Here is a 24,701-nt window from a genome sequence, read left to right as displayed (position 1 = left end):
GAAGAGCCAACTTTCACGAGAGAATTTATCAAGGCACTCGACACTTGCTCAAACCTCGCAAAGTTTAGTACTGTCTCGAGGTGGTTCCAAACTATACGAAATACTATAAAAGAATGGTGAAAAATATCCACCGTAGATGTACGTAATCTTGTTTAAATTAGCGAAAGAGTGTTGAAACCCTCGGTATGTACTGTAGAGGTGTTTTCCAGGCTGCAAATGGAGCGTTCTCGGTAGATGGGTGTCACTTGCTCTGATGGATGTATCGAGCAACCCTCGTCCACCTACTTTTCCTCTCTACTTCTTTTAAGAAGTTTAGCTCAATTCCCCTCTCCAACCCCTACCGGTCGTTCTAAAATAAATAGCTCCCGAAAATCGAAATAGGCCAGTTTCGAGAGCTAATGTTGTCGCGGGAGGAAGTGAGAGAAGATAGTGTAAAGCTCCATTCAGACTATAGTGTAAAATCTCACGTTACGGTTGCGTCGTTACGTTCATTTCCCAGTTCGGATGTGAGAGCAGACGACTCAAAACGAATCGCATCTATGATGGTTTGAGTCTGGTCTGAGTAGGCCTTTAAAGGCCAGAGGGTAGGACTGGTGTAAGACCTGGTTGAACTGTTGGTTTCTGATAAATCGAAAAGATCGTCTAAAAGTTTCCGCTGAAGGCGACGGAAAAAAGTTGATGGGGTAGTATATAAGCGTAGTACATCAGCGAGCCGTATCGTTTTGGGACCTGTATGATTTTCAGCGGTACACCAGCAAAATTTGATCAAGTGTTGTTTTTTTTTCAAAAACAATCTTAGAGACAACATTTAATTTCGCTAAGAGAATTAGCTGAAAATATTGTCTTTTTTTGTTGTTTTATTTTTGGAATTTTTTCCAATTGATTCGGGCGAAGGAGTTGCAATCAGGGAAAATTCAAGGACATAAGCTTTGAGCGTACTGAAACTGCACGAATGCAGTGAATCATGTGACGCCCCTTTTTATCGAGGTGTTAACAGTGTTTTAAGATAAATTACTATGTACAATTACCATGTGGTTTAAATCTTATAACAAACAAGAAGTTCCGTATTCTCTGAATGAAGTTTTTTCTTTGCTTATCCTAGATGGATGGTAGGTTGAGTATGGCTAGCCTTGGGTGGCAACGTTATATGGACGCGTATAGAATACCAGCAGCAGCGGCCTTTCTCGGAAACATTATACGGCGAGACGACGAGATTTATCTCGCGACGCCTAACTACCCTGTTTACGTTCCTATAAAAGATGGAGTGGACCGAAAGACAAAGGAAAAATCTTACTACCATGCTGAGAAAAGAACCTCTACACCGCTTTCGCTCTGTCCATCTAGCGCACCCCGCAGCTACGACTAGGCTAACACTCTATGGTGCTGGAATAAAATAGCGCCCTAGTGTTGTTAGACGCTCGCCCACCCCGATGACCATGCTTTTATTCATCTATGCCATGAATATTCAAAATGGGCATGGTTTAACCAATTTCAGTCCCGGATGAGCGGCGAAAGGTCATGTATACATGTAACATCAGGGCTAGTGACGTCAGATTAATGGAAACGGCAAGATAAAGCTATTCAAGGTTGAAAAGAAGACATTCATGTTCCGCAACTCCGGGCCCTTTCTTAAAGCGAAATTACTCCTTTTACTGGCTGCAGCGTATGTGGGCTCCTCGCTTATCTTAATACGCGCTTTTCTGTTTATTTTATTCATTATCATCTTTACTTTGCGGTTCCTTGTCCCATCTGCACCCGTTGCTCTATACAAACACTATATATATATAGGGAATTTGGCCTAATTTTACCTAAGATTCGCTCATTCACGATTAAGCTATTTCTCCGATGCTGCGACGAAGTTTGTGTACTGTAGTTCGGAACTGAAATTGTGAATAGTTATTTTCTATTATAAAACACGACTTACTTTGTAGTTGATAACACAACGCATAGTTTGAAGAGTTCCGAATCATCTTCATATTTCAGGGGAAAAGTGAATGCAATTTAAAACTTCAGCTTAACGTAGTATCAGTTATATAACTTAACGAATAAAACGCTCTTGATTTCCTTGATTTTATATCTTCCAAGTTACAAAAGAGAGATGAAGAGCGCGAGAAGAAAAAGTACAACGTTTCTTATTTTTTTTTAAAAAACGGAATATAACTTTCAGTCTAGGATTGTTCGTAGTAAATAATGGCCACGATAAATTTTTTTCTCTCTTCTCGTTCTCATTTTTTTCAATTGTATTTTTGTTATTTATAGAAAGGGATAAATATGGGGTACGCGACTGTTTCGATATATGGTGCGAATAAAGCTCGTACCACTTTCGGTTTCCATTTTGGGTGAGAAAAAAATTCTAAAAGCTTTTCCTTTTTCTAGTTTTTCTCAGCGCAAATTCTAGTTCGAAAGAAAAAAAAAATTCGCTCGCGCATTTTCGTCCTCGATTTTCAAGCTGGCCGATTTCTCATCTTGAAACGGATCTCCAGTCAAGAGAATGTCGCGGCACCCTCGCCGCCCTTTTTTCGCCATTCTCCCACTGACAGACCTACTCGATACAAACCTTTTAAGGGATAGAACATAAATTTCGTCTAGCGTTCTTGCAAAATGTGATTAGGGTTAACTTTCAGGGAGGCTAAAGCGGATGGACTTTTGCCTTAAAATTGAATTTGTCGCGCTATTTGTACAAATATCTAAAGTTTTTATGGTCACTCTATAGTTTAGATAACAAGCAAGTACAATTGCAATTACTAGAAGTGTATAATATTTCTCTTCGAGAGAAGTGTACCACAAATCGGGATAATTGTAACATGACTCTTCCCAACATCATTCCCAACATTTGGAGTGCACAAGGTTACTAAACGGAATCACATACGCGTTAATCACATGCGTTAATCACCCCTAGTTAATCACATGCGATTAACTAGGGGTGCTTGTGGATTTTTGTTCCACGTTAATGCAATCAAGGCTTGTAGGTTGATTGCTGAGGATTTAGTACCAAACAGTTATAGAATTCACCCTAGCACGGTGCGATGGCCATCTGAAGTTTGATGAGCGGGAGAGCAAACGCCAGGGAAGAATCATGTTACATAACTAAAGTTTTAAGAGAGTACATGCAGTACCATCCTTTTTCTATTATCCCCTTCTGCAATTACTGTGCATTATTTTGATAAAACTCAAAACACTATAACTAATAACCGGCAGTTTTAAAAGTATACAGACAAAAACCATAAATAAAAGGAGGAAAAAAACCTGGAAACTCATCCTTTGTAAATTTCCAAGAGCTCGTATATTAATTTTTCTGTTCATATAGCAAATAAGTTGCTTCCTATTAAACATTCTAATCTTGACTCTATCAAAATAAGAGGCATATACTACTCTCATTCACTGTGCCTAAGCTTTACAAGGCTTACAAATTAACCTTTTAACTTATTGAAGAGTACTTACAAGTACAGAAACACTTGAAATTCGCGAAATTATCTAGGAAAAATGTAAAATCCCAAAAATACTCGATAAAAAAACTACTGGACTCTTGAAATTAATTAAAAAGCAAAAGGAAAGAGCATCATTAAACATAGCTCCAAGGAGTTTTATTTCAACTTGACTTTGGCCTTTTTGTTTTAAACTTTCTTTGAATATATTTTTTCTAGTCTTCTTAGGAAAAAGGGTTTTTCTATGTTTTGGAATTGAGTTTTCGTCAGCGAGAACAGCTTGAGTTATTCACTCGTGCCATGAATACGTAATGCGAGCAAATAAGGGTCCTGATTTCACCCGGGAATTTCTACTCTAGTCATGGATATCCTTTACCGTTTCTGCTTTTTTTTGGAAACGCTTAGCAGTTTGTATTAAGCGTAGGACCAAATTTCTCCAGCGTTTGCTTGCAGCTGCTTTGTATCACAATGATTTAAGTTAGAATTTACGGTTACTTCCACGAATTTCTCCATTTTTTCCTTTTTATTTAAGCAGAAGTTGCTAGAAGGAATGTTGGAATTTCTGAAATAAGGATGAAATTTCACGAGGTTTACAGATGCGAAATTACCACAGTTTTTAAAATTTATAATTTACCGAAGGTAATATTTTCGTTATAATGAGAGAATAATTTTTATTATAAAGGATGGGTTGGTGTTATTTAATTACAGTTGTGGTTGTAAAGCTTTTCTCAAGCTACAATATATATATACAGGGTGTTTCTGATTAGTCTGGCATAAATTAAGGGGGATGTTCTCTGGCGATTCTGCCTACACCCCAAAACACACCTATCTATTACGAAAATAGATAGCTTAGTTAATTCATTTTCTATTATTTTCTTATTTTAGTAAGGGTTCTGCGAGTTAAAAATAAATTACTTTTTTATCTTAAAGAAAAAATATTTAAATCCATTCGATTTGCATTGGAAGGCCGTGTAGAGTTTTACTCTGCTACCGATAAAATATTAAACATTTTGTCTTTCTCTTGCCTTTTTTAAAACAATTTTTTATTTAACTAAAACGGGTTACATTTGAAAAATTAGGACGCAGTCTCTAGTTGGGGATTTACATCTTAAGGCAAAAAAAAAAGAAAGGTCCGTGGCAAGAAAAATAAGGTTTTGCGAAGCATTCCCTTTTCGCGATGAAAAACTGTTTTAGAATACATTAGAAAAACGATTATTTAAATTCTTTCTCTCTCTCTCTCTCTCTCTCTCTCTCTCTCTCGATTTCGTCTAGCTTTCTGCAAGTGCTATCGTTGCAATCTTTTAGTTTCGTTCTAAAATATTTGGTAAGAACGGTATGGCAAAAGTTGAGCCTTATTGTTCAGGCTGTGTTTGAAATATCATTGATTAAAGTGGTTTAGACTTTGTCATCCGTAGTTAGTAAAGAGAAAAGTAAATAATTCATGTTCAATTAATAGAAATTTGTTGATAAATGATTTTACTGGCGGACACATTTGAACTTAAATCTATAAAAGAGAAAGTCCACACGGAAGGCTGAAAATTTGCAGAGACGTTAAAATGAAATAAAAATAATATCCCCTAGTTAAAAATATGAGTCAACTAATGACAAATTCATTCTCTCGCAAATGAAATTTGTCTTTTAAGATGCCTAAATTAATATTTAAAGTTATCCACTTTTAACACTCACCAAAAGTACAAGTATATTTTACCTTGAAAGTCTACCATCGTAAACCCATCTTGTTTCTTTTTTCCCATTCCTCTACACCGGTATAAGGAAGCGTTTCTTTTTTATTTTAAAGCTGTTTCTCAATTTTTTTTCTTCTTATTTTATCCCAGTGATCCCCATAGAGGGTCTGTACGTGGGGGAAATCCTCGGGTTCTTCGCACCATCCCATTAGTTGTATCTGACACGATCCAATATAACAAAGACACTGCATGCTCGCCTATACCAAACTCGCACCCTGCCTATACACCAAGCGGCTCTGTCACTACTCTAAGGGGAGTCTAGCGCATGCCCTAGCTGCACTCAAAAGGCATTACTTACCGGGATGATCTCTATTTTCTCCTTTTCTCCATCCTCCCTATTTTTCTTTCTTCTGCTGATAGTGTCTCCTTTACCTAACGGCTTTAACTTCTTTTTGCAAAGAGGGAAGATGAAGAAGGAGGGGGTGGGGTAGACTATCCCGCACCTCTTTCATGCACCGGATAAACGTGTCTTCTCCTTTGGAAATATTTTATCCTCTTTTCTGTCCCAACTAGCTGCTGCGGAGTTTCTTCAAAGTCTCGGTGATGAAAACGCGGTTTTGAATAAATTATTACGTATGCTCCTCAGGTTGAACCTTTTGATTGATTTACGTGTTTCCTGGTTCTTTTTTTGTTGTTGTTATTCTAGTCCTTTCGCGTTTAGGTTGTACTGAACTAAGTTTGAAACATACCTTCCTAGATTCACTTTCATTTTTTCCTGGAAAAGAAAATAACCCATTTTTTGAGTTAAGGAGGACTTTAGAAGAAATAGTATCACTGTAATTTAAGATCGTGTATTTGTAATGTATTGCACGAATGTAGCGGGATTTTTAGCTATCCTTTATGTATCTGATTGGTTGGAACATAGTAACCGGAAATGGATGGCGAACTCATTTGGCCGTAGGACAATTATCGAGCCTACCTTCAATTTCAGTAAAACTATTTTCTATGCAGGAATACTCTCTTCTAAATTATTGTCAATAATAACAAATACGTACGAATTTGGATCAACTTTCGTATTGTAATACAGTAAAATTCATCTTGTAGATGTGTCTAAATGATTTTCGGATAGAATTTTGTCACAAGATACTTGCTTATCTTAGCAATGTGTTAATTTAAAGTAATACTGGCGAGTATATCGCAATCAGACGAGTGACTTTAAGCAGAACCCATTGTCGTAATTATCATCCAATTTCTGAACGGTGTAAGCCTGCCTGTATTATAAACTGGTTGGGCTGCGGAACACTATCGTTTGACGTATATTAGACTTGACAATACTGTAGGGGATATTTAGTGGTTTCTCTCTCGCTCGCTCTTCAATGGTCAAAATCGCGTAAATAATGTATAACCCGTTTATAATATAATAAGCTACTGGTAATCTTAAATACATTTGTCGAATGCAACCTTTATTAGTTTAAGTACAATCGAGGGCTTTGGCCGGAGCCTACAAGCAATTTCTCGGGGGAATTTATCCAACTATAGCATACGTATAAGGTAAAGCTGTGCAATAAATATGAGATTCTAAGGAATTATGCGTTATAAATGACATTAAGCGTAATGAACAAGGAAGCGTAACTCGCTTTTGACTCTTATGTCGAGTGGCGTGGTATTCGAGTATAGACGTGCTTCCCTAAAATCTTTGACTGGAAGTAGATAAATCCAAAGTTCCTACCTTATTAACCGTTCTCCATTCCTACTTCTAAAATTAAATCTATCCCTGGTTTGACTAAAATGATAGATGAGTAATCTAGTTGGGACGTGTGAACAAAAGTTGGATATGTTGAATCACTAAATTAAAAGTTGATCACTGGCCAATTTTTGTAGACTTAACATTTTTGATTTATCTATAGTTGAGTCAAAAGTTGTAAAGTCTAAAAAGGCCTTAAGCCGTTTTCTAATATCATTGGTCAACGGACCAAAAACAATACTGGATCATTTACAATCTCTAGGTAATTCACTTCTGGTTTGAATAATGCCTTATAGTTGAAGGATTAAGACTGAAACCGGCACAAACCGCGCAGGTCCCATATTAATTACAAGGGAGAAGGTTCAAAGTTCTAGGGCCGAGCGGTATTAGACGGTTGTCTATTCGGGGATAATCCAAAATACGGATATCCAACGTTATAATGTAGTGAGCTCTCTTGATGGGGTATGGGAATCGGAAGATATACGCGTTGCGTTCTGAAAACGGAGAAGCCTCGCTTCTACGAACTCTATCGTTTCTCGCTGTCTCCGTCCTTCATTTGAAGTCATTACCTTATATTATATCGGAAACCTTCAAATCGACAGGGTCTACAACGGGGGAAGCCTGTTTATTGAATGTCACCCTTGTATGAATGGCTGCAGCGTCGCTTGAAGAGTTTAGCCACGCACCGCACCGCACCGCGTTTCCAATTGTTTAAGATGGACTGCGGAAGTTCTGCTTTATCTCGGAAGGTTATGTGTAGAAATTGAAAGAGCTTATTAAGACGCCAGTTGCGTTTGTGCAAATTTATGTTTAGGCGCGGTGCGCGTGGGTTTAGCGTTCCAGCATCGTAATTGTTTGCGATTTTAGTCAAGTCATGCGGGTTGAAATCAATTTAGTTTATGGATGATTTTACATTCCCAAATTGATCTGTATACTGGTTTTGGAATGAATAACAATCGAGCTTTACTTCGGTTCTACTCAGAGACGTACGACGAGCCAAATCTACGAAATTTAAACTGTATTAATCTATATTTTGATGAAAAAAGGACTAAAATTACGTAGAAATTTCAGGGATGTTTTCAGTTCTATTGATCAGATTGCGTAAATGAAAATTTCTAATCTGTGTGTCTCAACTTTCATATCCTTGTCCCTCAAATCGAGATTCATCTGCCTCCGTTATTTTATTGGACTCGGTGACTATTTTCTGCAATTCTGAAATAGATTTTTATCATGGCCAAGGAAAGTTTCATCGACCGTTGGTTCATTCGACCATCCAACCTTTCACATATCTGGTAGATACGCTTCTTGACTACCGAATGATCATTTTTCGGGGATCAAAGAGACTCTGGGGGATGCGGCTGAACCGTTAACGGTGGTCGTCGTCGGCGTTAGAGTGTAAAACAAACGGATAAAGCAGCTCATAAATGATTTAGTTGGCCATGAAGAAGACAAATTCCGTTTTTTGGGAAAGCCTAGGAGGGATCCTAGTCGCGTCCCCGTCAAACGACTCGAGCCAGCAGGAGGAAAAATCCTATAAATTATCGCTCGCTCGAATCGCTTTCTACCCTATTACGCTCAGGCCTAGCTGCCTGCCCCCGTGCTAGCTATAACCATAGACTTCAAAATTTTCCATGGAGTATTGACTTATGGACACGAGATACGAAAAATAATTCGCGCAGAGGCTTTTCTTTTGCAATTTATAAATATTCCAAGAAATCATTAATTTAGTTCATCGGTTTCCTGGTCAGTCGGTTTGAAAAGTGGCATGACGAGCTATGAAATTAAATTTCCGTTAATCCAGCCATTGTAACGCTTGAGCACTACAGGACAATAATACAAAAGGAAGAATCACCTCATGAACAACTCGAGGAACATGGTTTCAAGCCACACCCCTTTTATTCTTCCACGTGCTTTGATTAAGGAACAGTACCTTTATGAATTTTTGTTGGTTTCGTAACTCCTCAGTTCGTATTGTTCTCTGCAGGAGAATAGATTAAATTTTTGTCCATATCTTAATAACTCTAGCGTTGAGGTAAAAGTTTTTCCCGCTTTTGTGAGGGCTCTTTTCTCTAGCTAGCTTCTGGGATGAAGATCGAGGAATGCGTCCCTTGATTTAATGGTTGATATGAATTATTAATGGCGGGATCCTCGCAACCGAGAGATTCGAAACGTCAAAATAAAACTCGACTTTCAGGCCAAAGTGTACGGGGGATTGTATACGGTAAGGTACCAAACCAAAAAGATATCCGAAAGTCTAGCCTGAAGTTGACTAAAAGGAATGAAAACTAAAGGAAATATTTGACTAACGGAGTCTTTCACGCTTTTCATAGAGCTCTCCTTCAAATAAAATGATAAACTCTGTAGAAGGAACGAGTAAAATATCTTGATAAAAGCGGGAATAGATCTCGATTTTCCTCACCAGTGAGCTAGCTTCTATGAAATTCTAAATCTAAGAGAAAAATTCTAAGGTCTGGCAAACATTTTTGGAATAAGGAAACTTATAAACTTTGTGTCAAATTGTATTCGGGTGTTAAACCGTGTGTGTCTCTGAAATCTCTGGAGTGACAATATACAGGGTGTTTCTGAAAGGTCTGTCAGAAATTAAGTGGGTGGGGGTGTTGTTTGGACCGTTTCGAGTCGAAAATGTTCTATGAGTCATCGTTTTCAAGTTAGGATTGGATACACTTCTCACAATAAGAGAGTTTCGGTAACAAACAAGAGTCGAAATATAATTTAGGAGATTTTCAAATTATTAAATCTATTCACAATGAGACACATTTTATGATTCAAATAGCGAAACATAATGGTAACTTTAATGGGTAGTAACTAAACATAGATACTGTACATTAACGTTTACGAAAGATTCAGTACCCCGCCTCAAAAATATACCATTAAAGGAAAATAACTGAAAAACATTAACAATCTTGCAAAAAAATCCTTATTTGAGAGAGGAAAAAAAAGATGAACTTCTCTAACATCTCAGACTTTTCTCGTTAAACTTAAAAGCACCTAGGATCTTCCTGTCGAACACGCTCCGACAAAATCTAAGCCTACTTTTATTTAAGTTTATATGGAATATATATAAGGACGAAAGTAGATTGAAAAGTTTTTTAGATTTTTACTATCTCTCTCTCTCGCTCCCTTCAACTTCTTAATCTTTGGAGACTTCTTAATGGCTGAAGATATCTTGTTTTTCTTACGAAAATATCACCATCATAGCCAAATGGATATTCAGGACCACCAATTCACTATAATTTCATTCAAATGATCTCATATTTAACTTTTTTTTTGAAATGAAACACTGTAAATAAAACAAATGTCGAAAATGTTCTATTACTTTTTGCCGTCCTCAATTTAAACAGCTCTGGGTGACTTTCAGTGAAAGATGCAGAATATAGTCATAGTTAATGATAAAATCTCAAACATATTTGAAATATAACATCTGCAACGAGTTTGTTATTCCAAATTTTGTCTACTGTGCTATAGTTAACATTTAACAAAATGTCAAGGCCTGATTATACAGTTGGCTATCCATCCCTAACAAGAAATACTTGCCAAAAAATAGAGGTTTCAATCGAACCCTTTTTCCAGTCACGTGTTCCCATCTATCCAATTAGAGGATAGAATTCATACGCGTGGGTTGGCACGAACCCATTGCAAACCATCAGGTCTCTGATATCGATCACTTACCGGGTTTTCTTCCAGCATCTCTATCGGTTCCTTTACATCTTATTTCTTAGGGAAAGGGTTTTGGAATTTTCATTCTTTTACTCCTTCTTAATTTGACTGAGTAGAATTGACAAGGGTATTAGTGCTTTAGCTATAACGTCATTAAAAATCTAAGGGTGTCGAGGGACTGGTTAAACGTAACCAATTTGGGATTTCCATTATCCCGGATGTCACTTAGAAATGAGAAAAGACAAAAAAAAAAAACGTTTTAACGGAATCTTACTTTCCGTTCCAGAGAGTTTTAAATTTTTCCTTTATGCTTTAAAAAAGATATTCTTATGGAAAAAAAAACTTTTAGAAATAATTATCTTAGATTTAAATTGGGGTTCAATAATTGGAGAAAGTCTGATAGGATAGGGCGGAGGTTTGAGGTTCGATGTCTGGAACTGTCTGCTAAGATATTTATATGCTTTAGCTGGGGATTTTCGACTTATAGAGAAAAATTTGTCTGGCTTTGTTGTTAGGTAATACTTAGCCTCTGTCTGTCTGGAGTTTTTTGTTTTGGGATTGAAATGGTTAGAAAAAATCCTATTCTAAGACAAAATTTTCTGAAACAATTTCAGAATCTGCTGTTTCAGGCTTATCTTTGATCAAATTTTATGGATTAACATCTTGTACCATCCACCGTCACTAAGACTTGGTCATCGATTGACTGCCATTTCTTGAAAGTGGGGAATGACCACCGGAAAAAACTATATTTTACTACCATTCCTAAATACCACCAAAATGGTGATCGGGGTTAACATTGATAGGGTAATGAGAACATTATGTAAAGCATTGCCTTGTAAACCCAACAAAATTGATTAAGGTTAAACTCCCTTTAATTCCAGTAGCAAGATGTTTATTGGAAGTTAACTTAGCATTTATCAAGTGAAACTCTCTCCCACTAAAACGATACCCTTTCTTTGGTTTACTGTCCCAAAATCCAGCTCAGGTTTTCGAGTATAAAGAAACGCCGTTGAAAAATAATCTTATTTGCATTTAAGCCTGATTTGACTTTGATAATAGTGTGTTGTAATAAGGAATACCACGCAAGACCGTCACTCCCAAAGATTTCCCCACAGTTTGTTAATGCCTATGGGGGATCTACCATGCTAGTTTCTCCACACACACACACACTCGGGTCAATTCCTTAACCTAAGAATACCTAAACAGCTAGCGCTATGGACGTACCATGCACTCCCTATAAATATTAATGCTTTATAAAGTTTATCCGATGGGAATCTTTGAATAAAGTGGAAAGCCTAAGTGGGTGGGTAACTAAAAGCCTTTCTACCCTTGATCTCTACTTCCCCTATAATAAGACCTTGGTTGTTACCTAAAAACTATCATCGTAGTATAATCTAAAGCCCCGGCCGTCTTTTCCATCCCAAAAGCTTTATTTTGCGCGAGGTTTTTGCTTGGCACTGCATGATGTGGTTTTCCTTTTTTGTCTGGAGGGAAAAAGACATCTCACGGTCTCGTAGCGCTTTCAGATTAATTTAGATTGACGCCGGAATATTGTTTCTGACGAAAATATATTTTTTTAAATCGCTTTCAACATCAGAAGTATTTTAAACCGAAGTGGTCCTAAAATTGTGTGAATCCGAATGGAAAAGATTAGACCCTATACAGGGTGTTTGTGAAAAGTCCATCAATAATGAAAGAGCGTATTTATTGGGCCATTTTGAGTCGAAAATGTTCAATGGCATTTTTCCGTCCGAGCCACTGTTTTCAAATTATGATTGGAGTAATTTACGGATGACCCCTTAAATTTAATTAAGAAATTGAAAGACAGCGCTAATTTAATGAAGGGGTCATCCCTAAAATATTCAAATCATAACTCGAAAACCGTGGCCCGGACGGCAAAATGTCATAGAACATTTTCGACTCAAAATGACACAAAAAACATCACCCTTAATTTGTGATGGACCTTTCAAAAACACCCTGTATACATAAGTCGTAAAACAGCGTCTTTGGATATGATATACGCCCCCATTTTGAAAACTGTTCGTTGAATGATTCGCATTCATTAAATATTTATGGAATTAATTTGCTCGTTAATAAACATTTGAGAATTATGTTATAATCGTCTTTTGATGGACCGCCAGAAAGCAACTGGGTTCACTTATCTTTTTTGTTACGCATTTTTTAAGGGTTCCATTCTGTGGGCGTTCCCGCCGGTCTGCGCCGTTATACTTCTTGTCGTGTCATTAAATGTTCTATTGTCGTTTTTGTGGTAAAAGTCCGTCGGGAAGGGTCGGTCTAGACCTCGTCTACTCTTCTACAAAGCTTCAGAACCTAGATGAGGAATATAACAGTATTTTGCGGTTGGGTTTAGATAGATTTATATCAATTCATTAAATTAAAGCAATTAAGGTATTTCAATAAATTAAAATTCTCCTTAAACGTGTGTTGATTAACGTAAAGGAGAAAATAAGATAATATATATAAAAAGTTCGTTTTAAAACTTCAAGGCTCAGTTTTATTATTTGCGCCTGGTAGGTAGCTTTTCCCTGAACATAGATGTGCTGCGGGTAAAACATTTCTACAGGCGCAAGCAAGAGCCCCGTACCTGAGGTTTGGGCCCATTACCCTGGCGGATAGCCTATCTCTCGGGGATAGGTCAAATATGGAAGTCATAACTATCACAAAAAGTATTTTAGCCAATTGGGCGAAATTGCGCCTTCTCTGCCCCATGCCCTATTAAAGGATTGAATCATATGTCGATCAGCTGTCATTGTACATAATTGTAAATAGTTTTCTTGTTGACTTTGTAACGTGTAAATATTAATTTAGTGTTTTTTTATTGTACGACATTTAATGCTTTGTTTTAGTTTTTTTATTTTCGGACCTGTGAACCCACGTTAGAGGGTTCCTCCCTGTTCCAAAAGGGATTTGTAATCAAAAGGGTCAATAAACCATTCATTCATTCATTGGTAGAAAATACATAGAGATGAAAACCCCTAAATGTCGGCTGTTTCTAATTACACGAATTTCACGCATTAAAACTATTTTGTAAACGTTTTAGCTAAACGTTGTTTTAAGAGCCAATTATATAAACTTTCCTTGTACTGAAAAAATCAAGGAAATTATCAATTCAAAAACATGCTAATGGGTGAAAGATCAGTCAAACTGGACTGTTGCCACGTGAGATACTTCACGTTTTGGTTACATTCCTTTTAAAATTTAAGCACCCAACATTTTTAAATCGAAAGACACGAATTCGTAAAGGTTTTCATTAAAATGTTTGTCTTTAATTACGTAGCAATTACTATGTCGTAGTTGGCTTCTGTTTCAACTCATATGTATGAAATTGATAACAGGGAACCCGTACTAATTATCCTCTTAATTTAGCTCCGTTTTAATTAAATTAATTAAAGTGAAATCGAAAAATGGCCAACTCATAGCAGCCACATTATACTAATTACCTTCAGTTGAACCTTAAAAACAAAGTAAAAGTAAAAAAAAATTGCGTTATCAATCGAAAAATTTATCTCGCGATATGTATTGGAATGTTTTCCATAAGGTCGCGATGCATCTAGAGATGAAAAGATTTTCATACTCTATTTCTCTTTTGGAAATTCAGTAAGGGAAAGGCGCCTTCTCGCTTTATTCGTGCAAAAAGAGATCGCGTTCCACGTTTACGGAGCTTAATCAGTATAGTTGCCCCTATATGAGAGATGAAAACGGAAGAAAAGCGACGGAGGTACACGGAGAGAGTGAGACTCTGAGAGGAAGAGATCCAAAGGCGATTCGGAGAGAGAAAGAGAGAGGATTGAAAGAGGAAGGAGGAGATAGAACGGGGTAGGATCGTCGAGATACGCTAGTATCGCCTGGGATGCTGGAAGAGTAAAGGATTTTCGGGGGCTCGACACTCGCCGTAGCGGCGTCGCTTCAACCGGTCGTTCTTAGCTTCCCATCCGACTTCGCCGCGCGCGATATGACGACGATATCGTTACGATTCTCTCTTTGGGGCAATCGCCGCAAAGTGTAGTTTGCCGCCCCCGTTCGTCTTACGTAACAATTGTGTAAAATTTGACTGTTTTCGTCGGAAGAGATCCTCGCTTTCGTAAGTTTTTAGTGTGTCATTAAACCCTAATTTGATTACTTTTATGATGGAGGAATTTTTTTATTCTTACTTTGTTAATGGACTTACTCATTAGTAGCTGTACTATGAAATAATATTAGGTTAACAAAGCATTAAATTTTTAATTACTATTTAATTATACCTTTACCTTATGACTCTTAACTGCGTATATTTAAATACGTAAAATATAATGGTTTTTATATTAATATCGAAAGAGTTCAATTTTAATTTAATAATATAAATCCTTTTACAAGTATTTATTGAAATACGTCGTGTTAATATAAATATATTCAAATGGGCTCTCGAAGCGTTAACCAGTAAGCTCAATGGAATTACATTTACATTAATCTATTAATACTTACAATTATTAATTAATTTAAGTTATTTGAAAGTTATTTAGTAAAGAGTTTAAGAAATTGATCGGAAATCGTTCCTTCAATGTGTGGCGCCTTTACGTTTCGAACTTCAAATTATTTGAGTTTAATTTAAACCTAATTTGATTATTAAATTTAAAAAGTACTGAAAGTAGACATGATTTGTCAATCCTAATACTTGAAATATCTCGGCGCTACACTTCTTCGTACGCGGCTTTCTCTCAAACATTTCTTCAAAACGTTTTGAACTAAACTCGAATATCAATTAACATAAAATAGACCTAATTTTTTTAATTAAATATTGCGCGTACGTTTGTGGCGACAAAAAAATTATTTCTTTTCTCTGAATTAAAAGAAATACCTAAAAATATTTACCTTTTTAAACCATCTTTATTGAAAACCTTTAACCATAAGTATAACCGATACAAACATAAATAGTTTTAGAGAAGATTGAAGATAGTTTTCTTGTAATTCTATTATAAAAATTCCCATTATTTTCTACTAGTTATCTCTTTGTCTTTTATTGGATTATATTACTATAATTCTAGGTTTTCTTAGAACTAATCGTCTTTCTTCCCACGCCTAGAGTGTACATACGTGACGTTATAACGAGGTTTATTTGCTTCGTTAAGGAAGTCGGAGAGGATCGGGGCCCCGCACTGTGCTTATTGTGTAGAAAATTTTAAATCATCCCTGGCCCATACCTTAATTAAGTTTTATGAAACGCGAAAAGCTTCTCTAATGAGCTTCTCCGGGCTCCTTCCACCTCTTGTCCTTTTCTACTTAATTTTACCGTCAGGCGTCAGCTACGGGCTTAAATACAGCACTGCATGGCATAATTCACAGTTTGACCTTCTCTTTTCCTTCACGAAAATTACATATTTGCCCGAGGAAATTGTCCCCGAAGTCTTAATTGCATCTTAAATGATGCCGATCTTTAAGATTTAATTAAGTTTCATTGATAAATTATTGTTGTTATTTAATTTCATGGTTCGTTAGAGGGTTGGGAATGGCTTTTTGAAAGCGTTTATTTTACTTCAATGTTCTCTTGTTTATTTAAACTGGATTTTGAGTTCTGGTATAATACATTTAAGGTATTGCACGTTCAAATATTATTTTTTTGCTCCATTATTGTTACTTTAAAAAATTCAAAGCTAAGCCTTGCAGCTCTAAATTTTGTGGGAAAGCTACATTTGAAGATATTGTTTGATATAAGCTACTATAGACATTTTTAGTGGTAAACAAGTTCACCTTTCGATCGATTTTTGTAGAAAGGTTAATTTGGAATATAGTTATAACATCAATTAAAGTTGCTCTTTGAAGTCAGCGTTTTTTGGAATTTGAATTTTAAATTGAAGCAATGAGAGAATTTTCCTCATTTTTTGTCGGCATCTTTACTTTCTCTCCCTCCCTCTCTCTTGGCTAGGGGAATCTAGTAGCAAACGTTTTGGAAAAGGCATGGCATGTACGTGCAATAAAATACTAGCTCGGTTGCAAAATATCTAATCAAATATTTAAAGTTTCTTTTGAAGCCAAAGCACTCCAGTTTTTGGCTTTAAAATTAGCCAAGATGAACCGTTTTGGGATATTTTTTTCTCTCTCCTCGAGAAGCGAGATATTTGGAGTCGCCATCATCATCCATGCCGTTGCCTTGGTAACGGGCGTGTATTAGAAAGAAATATTTTCCAAGCCTCCCTTATTGGAATTTTTCCCATTATTTTTCGTTGGTCACGCGTAATACCTACCTAATTCCTCTTCCCTCCATTCCACCCCCCCCCCCTTGCATTTAATTTCCAAAGTATTATTTTTTCGTCCACGCTGTCTTTTTTAAATTAGAAATGGTATGGTGCATGCTGGTACATGTACCGAACGTAAGCCCTTTTTAAATAGCTTGACGCGTATACCATGTAATCCAATCTTGGAATGACTTAACGTTACTATATTAAAAGGTAGCTTTATCTTGGTTAAAATCTACCGCTTCTAAGGGTGAGTGTTATCAGGGATAGATTTAATTTTAGAAGTAGGAATGGAGAACGGTTAGTATTTACTTCAGTTATTCCGACTTATAGCCCCTCCCTCCAACACGTAACGAAAATTGGCCCGGACGACAAAATGTCATAGAACATTTTCGATTCAAAATCGCTAAAATCACATCCCAAACAAAGTTCCTGTAAAAGTTATCGATAGAAATGAATGTAATCTAGCCACCTAAGAGTTCAGTAAAAATTTCATTGTATTGTCACGCCGAATTTTATGGTAAAACCGATACTAAAGTGCTGGTGCTATGTATATGACGGCTATGTATTACGCGTCTTCTTCGTTCATGGGGGAGATAGAACTGTACAGTTTCTGAATTCGGAATTAGGGTGTCCCCGCAGAAAACTCAACCAAATCGTTTGGGGAGAAGAAATAAAAATATAAAAATATAGTTCAGGGAGGCGTCTTAAGACGCATTCGCTTATATTTTAGTGCACTTTTTTAAGATTCGTAGTTTTTTATGTATTCTATCCAATGCACGCTTCGGCGTAGGATGCTTGAGCTAAAACTTCATTTCATTTGGAAAATGCAAGGAATTGAAGAGTGACATCTATCTATCTCTATATAGGTTGAAATATCGTATGGTTAGAGTGTATAATATTGCTCATTCCCACTGAGACAGACCATAGAGTTTCTTTCCACAATATGGTGCATGCCTATGAAGAGAAGTAACAGTTTTTCCATAGCCTTTTCTTTCTTTCTTTTTACGATTTTTATTTTAGGCTGGCTTGTAATGCCGGAAACAGAAGGAACGGCTATAAAACAAGAGCTAGGCATAGAGATAAAAGCTTTTTCTAGCGCGTTCGCGTTTTTATGGTATTTTGCTCGCTTTTTTACTGTCAATAGTGTACGGCTTTCTTTTAATCTACTCTCTCTCGCTTCCCACGCTTAAATACAGGGTATAAAATTCGGCCTACGATTCCAAATGTACGATAGACACTTCCGAAAACACATCCTAATTGCAACGCAACAAGAATAAAGCCGCGTAATGGTAAAAGGTCAAATCTTGAGGAAGAAAAAAAAATCACGACTCTTATTCTTGTAATCTCAGAGTTATACTGCCTTCTTTACTAGTATATATAGTCACGGGAAGTGCTGTTAAATATTGCTTTATACCATTTACGAGATGGAAAATTCCGTGTCAAAAGGCTTAAGCAATATTTAATTTGGGATCTCGTGAGCTTCAATCACAACTAAAGATGTAATATACAGAGTTTTTCTGATAACTCTAGAATAAATTAAAAGGACAATGCTAATTTAATTGAGGGGTCATCCGTAAAATACTTCAATCTTAACTTGAAACCGGTGTCCATTAGGTCAAAATGTCATCAAACATTTTCGAATCAAATTCGCCCAAAACAACATTTCCCTTAATTTATCTTAGACTTACCAGGAATAACCTGTATATTGGTATATTGTAAATAATCATGTTAACCATTATTCAAATTGTCAACTCAAATCATAAATGACACCCTGTATACTATCGAATCATTTCTCGTAAAGTTTGGACAAAATGTTTCTTTAATCCTTTCATGACCCTCAGAAAGGATTAGTTTTATTGACCTGATAAAAATCCGAAGTTATTTCTCTGTTTGATGACTCTTTGTCGGAGAGTAACTATTTGCGGAAGAAATCGGGCCGATTCAAAGGCATAAAACTAACAATTTTGAGCCAAGGCTCGCTTGCTCGTGAGGCCGCCCAGGCTTTCCATAAAGGTATAGCCGTGGCTCGAGGTGAACTTCTTCGTTAAAAATGTATTCGCAAACTACAGTTTGACCTCCATGCCGAAACTTAAGCTTTTATTGCGGGGTCAGGCGTGTTTTCCGAAAGAGGATCGTTTGAATCTTGTTTGGCGATGAGAGAGAAGGGGTTTGAAAGCTGAATTGGATGGGGGGAAAAAACCTTTAAATACGCCTTAACGTTGGATGGAAACCAATCTCTCCCCTTGGATGATATTACTTTGAGATAAGGCGGGAAAAAAAGAGAAATCAATCGGCTTCAGAACCTGAACCATATAGCCTTGCAGGGCTGGGTTTACTGGTTGAAGGCTAAGGCTTAGCTTTGTGTGATATGTGGAAGCCGAGAATCATTAAAACGCCCTGAATTTCGAACTTGTAAGAGATAGATCACGTGTGAGGTGGTTCCACCGCTTACAAAATGTACGATAAATTGTTATGTAAATTATTTTAAATACTTAAATGTGGAAGATCAGTTTTTCCGTAAATAATTAAAACACAATAACAAAAACTTTAAAGTGTTCAAGAAGGGTGTTGGTACCGAAGTCCAGTAGGTTCTATGAACGATTTCGAGTAATTTATTTAGTATAGTATTTCCCATGAAAAAGTTCGCCATGACTTCAGCTAAGTTAATATAACTACTCACTTCAAAATATTCGTCTTTTCCTTTAGAAAATATGAATTTTAAAAGTATTATCGTCAATGATGTTGAAAATTTGAGTTTCTTTTGATGAACCACCAAAGGTTTAAACGAATTATTTTTAAGCAGCCTTACAATAAACCGTAATTTGCATTTGAAGAATCGAAATTTTTGCGCTTTTTAAGATTGCAATCGACAATATCTTTAACGGAAAGCAGATTTAGTTATAGATCCTTTTATTTCGGAAGCTTTTTAACGAAGAAAAATAAGAATAAAAAAATAAAGAGGAAGATGATAAGAGATTCTTCTTCTCCTTCCATTTTTTTTTGTACTAATTTTCGCGAAATCCATTTGGCTCTTCGTACAACACGGACCGGTTCTTATATAGGTCTTATCAAAGGCTTAGTTCGCTTTCTCAGAGCTCGGGGATAAAAATCTCATTCTCAAGATCCAAACGCTAGCGAAGAGAAGAGTGTTCCGCAGCTAGTATCCGTAATTATATTTGCACTATCCCGCATAGTGGGTGGAGGGATTCTTTTCCCTATCGGTTATTTATAGTATGCCGTCTTTATTCATACACCATAAGTTTATAAGATATGTTCCATAAGTATGAAATTTCCTACACTTCGTTATGCTAGGGACTTACAGCTCGAGGTAGTTCGAGAACGACAAGCAAGAGTTAGCAGTCCGTCTTCCTATTTAGTCTGTGTGTACTAAGCCTTTGACAGCGCCTGACCAGGCGTCGCTTTACTAGAATCTATGACCTACGTCACTTCAGGACAAGCTCTCAGTAACCAGTCACAAACTTATGGAACATATCTTATGAACTCATGATACACGACGCTAGAAGAAAAGGGTGCTAGCTCGCAAAAGAGTTACAGCAAGAGGAGTAAAAGTGCTAGATACGAAAAAGTGACCCGACTTGGACTAAAAACGTTTTCAAAAATTTAAGTAAAAACCTTGAGATTCTAATCACATTACACTAATTCTCTGAGGCAGAAAAGTGATCAAAAAGCTCAGTAAAAAGCTTCAGATTCAACTCCCATCACGATAATTCTCTCTGATACCGTAGTATTGCGAGGAAAAGACTAAAGAGAGTGCTGCGTGAGATGGATAAAATCGTTTTCCATAATGGGATTCCATGATAAAACATACCCCTATAGCTAGTATCTCGAACCCCGGTCACTCCGTAGCGAGCGAAAACCTTTTTTGATGGGCATGGAATTTCTCTTCCCCAAATTTTATATCGCCACCTATATCTTGCTTCAGCCCATTTTTTGAACTATAACCACCCTCTTAGAAAAGAACTATCGTAAAGCAAAATTTTGTTACATTTTAGAATAGTTTAAAAATTTCAAAGCATAGTTTCTTGGTTTTGTTGCATAGTTATCAGTAACGTTGCCAATAAGACCGATATCATTCCTGGACCTTCTATTTTGTTCGAATACACCGCGTTAACAATTTGCCTTGTGTTGGTAATATTTTGGAACTGACTTGGTGTCTTTTGGAAAGTATGCTCTTGTAAAATCACGCCAAAGCTCGCGTTACGGTCATAGCGACATCTGATCGTAGATTCGTAGGTAAAAGTTACGATATTGTGGCTCTGAAATAGTCATCACCTACAGTTCTTTCCATATCCTTCCCACGAGCCGCGTGTGGATCTTTAAAATAAAAGGATAAAAGCGATCATCACTGGTGGGCTATTGTTCTCTTCATTTTATTCCTGAAAGGTTTTCACGATGCATTCAGGATCATCCCCCTCACCTAGTGCTTCAAGAGGATCTCAGACCCATAGCTATCCCATTGTTTCAGGCTCCGATACAGCGATACCGTGCTTATTCCTTGCTAAAAAAGAGGGCACACCTGCTCTGTCTCTAGTTTTTCTCATTGCGTTTTTATCTGACTAGCTTTTTTTTCTTCATCGTAGGTCTATATGCAAATAGGAAAATATAGAAACGAATTTACGAGAAAAAGGATAGATTTTTAGATTTTTTTTCTCTTTTTACTTCATCTCGTTTGGGTTCTAGATTCGTATTAAGAGTAAACCCTGAATAAAGCCAAGTCTAACGTTTTTTGAACGACAGTAGAAGCGGTTATACCCTGCCTTTAGTTCCAATGCAAATTTATCCTGAAAATAACTTTCATCGCTATTTTTTTTTGCTGAGTAAAGAGAAGAAAATGCGAATCCGTGACTAGTTTCTCTAGAGATACGTCATTCCGCGTTAGTGTTAACCGTGTTAATGAAGTTAAAGGCGCCAAAATAGGGTTATCTTTGCTCGAAGTAACCTTAGTATGGTTTCTTATTCGTTGAATCTTCGTTAATGAACAGACTTTATGGATTATTTTGATAGAAATCTTTAGACCGTACTTTCCAGCCTTTAATAATGCATCTTCGTGTAAAAATGTTAGTTTTGGTACAAAAGAACGGGGTTTCTGCGTAAAAATGGGCGATGGATAAGTAGAAAACGTTTCTGTGCAAAAAAAACATGAAAGATAGAGAGAGCTATGGAGAAATGTTTGTTTACTTTTTCTACTGTATATATTCAGCTTAGGGTAACAAATATAAAGAGTTCTGTCTTCCGGTGTGCAGAAGGATGGTGCCTTATAATTAGATTTTGCTGAATTTTTTTCTTGGTGTTTTCGTTTCGATATGGTTTTTGTAATCGACTTTTTTGTTTCATGTTTTATGTTAAAAGTCGTTTTTCACTAGAAAAAGTCCCGAATACATTTATTTTCAATCAGTTATAGAGATGTGGAATTACAGATTAAAATTTGAAGATGATCTAAATTACAATTTTAACTGTTATTTATAGTTATTTATAGTTACATTTATTAAACGATAGGTGTACTTCGAAACATAAATTGCTACAGTGAGAAAAATGTTAATTTTTCTGTAATATACCTGGTATTTCCATGAGAAATTTCAATATAACGACTTAAATAATTAATAATTTGCATCGGTATTTGGTAATTTTTCGAACAGGTATATTTTCAGAGTGTGTTCTTATCAACACAAGTTCGTAATATACGTTGCATATATGTTTCAATTCGCAAACTCTGTAATGCTAAACCCGTACTGTTTTAGTTTGAGAACGACACTAGAATTCATTATACACCAGGTTTCCAATTCTTATCTATGTACAGTGCCTCACCACAGATCCCTTTACCAGGATCTATTACTTCAACACAATTAGCCAAATACATAGTTTACCTAAAAGCTGTGTGTTGTATCAGGGAGGTAAATCTTACAATATAGGAAGGAATAAATTCTCAAGGCTGGCCATGCAGTCTTATGAGAGAGGGTCAACGTAAAAGTGGTCAAGCTATTTTGCCTCGTGACGCGGGTTTAAAAGAACCAATAAGATAAAGCTTTTCATCCAGCGAATTTATTCCATCCTTCTAGTTTAAGTTACGACTCCCTGATTGTATATTCTGACAATTTCGAAATTGCTCGTTCGTACCGATGCTTATTAGAAAGTCAAACAAGGTTTAATAAATATAGAAAAATGTTTGTTGATATTGAAGATTGTTCGAACAACAAACAACGAAGGTTTTATATTCTGTTTTCTCAAGTACTTAGTTTATTCGTAACATACGCATCAGCAAGTTATTACATCCAAAGTTCCAAACTCTCTCTCGCCCTGCATAAAAGGCGTGACGACTCCCAAAGAATAATAAAGGGTTACAACAATGGGTCGAAAAGTTGCCAAAGTCTTGTTTGTACTCTTTTATCTTTTACAGAATGAAGGTCTTGATTTCGTTTACAGTAGCTCTTGAGTATGTTAAGAATTGCAAATACTGCAGATTTCATGATATATGTCATATAGCTTGAACTTTTAACAAGGTCAATATTGATCACACCGGATTACCATCAACAATTGGGGAAATATAGATGTGGTCTACAGAAAAAATATACGACGTGTTTCATTTTTTCCCATGCCTTTACCACAATTGATTTCAAAGCGGCAAAGACCCCTTCTTTACTTTGACATCTCAATACAACCCCAGCATAACCCTTTGAACCTCAAGATCTCTCTCGCATTCCCAAATCCCGCAATCAAATGAAAATGACAAGAGTCCGACCTTACCTCTTCTTATCTGTCGGTCGATGCTTTTTAAGGAAGGATCTTCTCATAAACAATACATAAGCTTTTACGGGAGTCTCGGAAGCGACTATAGCGTCGAGGCCTTATTTGCTCGCGAAATCGATTTAAGGGACTACCGTGATGCCCGACATTTTTCCCTTGGTAGTAGCTAGGCCTTAACACATCAGACAAACCCGGGCCGTCCCTCCGGACCCTTCCAAAGGACCCCCTGTACACTGTCCGGACGGCGGTCAAACTCTCCCGAGCCGGAGTTTGCGTTTACTTAGTGGTTATTTATTTTTTGGCTCGCGCTAGTACCAACTAAAGTGGAAAGTATATTCGCCTCTGTACTGATAAAAGGAAGAAGATTTTATCCCATCCGGACTTCTCTCTGAATACATTCTATCAGATCTATACAGGGTGTTTGTGAAAAGTCCATCAATAATGAAAGGGCGTATTTATTGGGCCATTTTGAGTCGAAAATGTTCTATGACATTTTGCCGTCCGAGCCACGGTTTTCGAGTTATGATTTGAATATTTTAGGGATGACCCCTTCATTAAATTAGCGCTGTCTTTCAATTTCTTAATTAAATTTAAGGGGTCATCCGTAAATTACTCCAATCATAACTTGAAAACAGTGGCCCGAACGGAAAAATGTCATAGAACATTTTCGACTCAAAATGGCCCAATAAATACGCCCTTTCATTATTGATGGACCTTTCACAAACACCCTGTATATGTCTATCTTTTTTGTATTCTCGAAAAGACTATACTTCTACACTGTCGAGGGTTTTGATACCGGATATCCGGTCTTCTGATTATCTTTCGTTCAACTTTTTTTTTCTCATTATGAAAACTAGAGTTAAACAACCAAAAGGCTTAAAGGGCAAGGTTTATTAAAATTCATTTTTTAAATACGATTTAATGAATTTTGAAGATTTCGCGGAGACGGAATTTCTTCTTGATATATCTAACGTTCTAGGTTCCAGGCCTAGAAAGTGAATTTTTTAAAGAGGTTTTACTTTATCTATACCTATTAAGTAATGTTACAGAACTCTCATCCAAAGTCTCTGTTTGATCTTTTTATATTAGACCACAAAGAAAAACCTAGGGGTATTTTTCCAGCCATTTATTTTTGCTTTGCCACAATATCATCTCTTTAAAAAGAAAGAAATTT

General features: G+C 36.6%; 1 protein-coding gene across 2 annotated transcripts in view; it reads left to right on the top strand.

Moving 5' to 3' along the window:
- LOC149609967 (neuronal acetylcholine receptor subunit alpha-10-like) overlaps nt 1-24,701 on the top strand; it is an 83,036-nt gene that overhangs the window by 26,255 nt on the left and 32,080 nt on the right. The window contains exon 1 of one of the 2 annotated variants that reach the window (XM_089860049.1): nt 14,285-14,634. The exons of the other annotated variant lie outside the window; for it this stretch is intronic. The gene's annotated coding sequence lies outside the window, so the exon portion shown is untranslated. Of the gene's footprint in view, nt 1-14,284; nt 14,635-24,701 lie in introns of those variants that run through there. 2 annotated transcript variants of the gene reach the window in all.

This window comes from Phalangium opilio, unplaced genomic scaffold, assembly GCF_054372755.1.
Source record: "Phalangium opilio isolate 3A_F unplaced genomic scaffold, DU_Popi_V2 ptg000344l_1, whole genome shotgun sequence".
In the NCBI taxonomy this organism is placed as follows: domain Eukaryota; kingdom Metazoa; phylum Arthropoda; class Arachnida; order Opiliones; family Phalangiidae; genus Phalangium; species Phalangium opilio.
The sequence above is the reverse complement of the archived record's forward strand: the minus strand, read 5'-3'. Positions and strand labels throughout refer to the sequence as shown.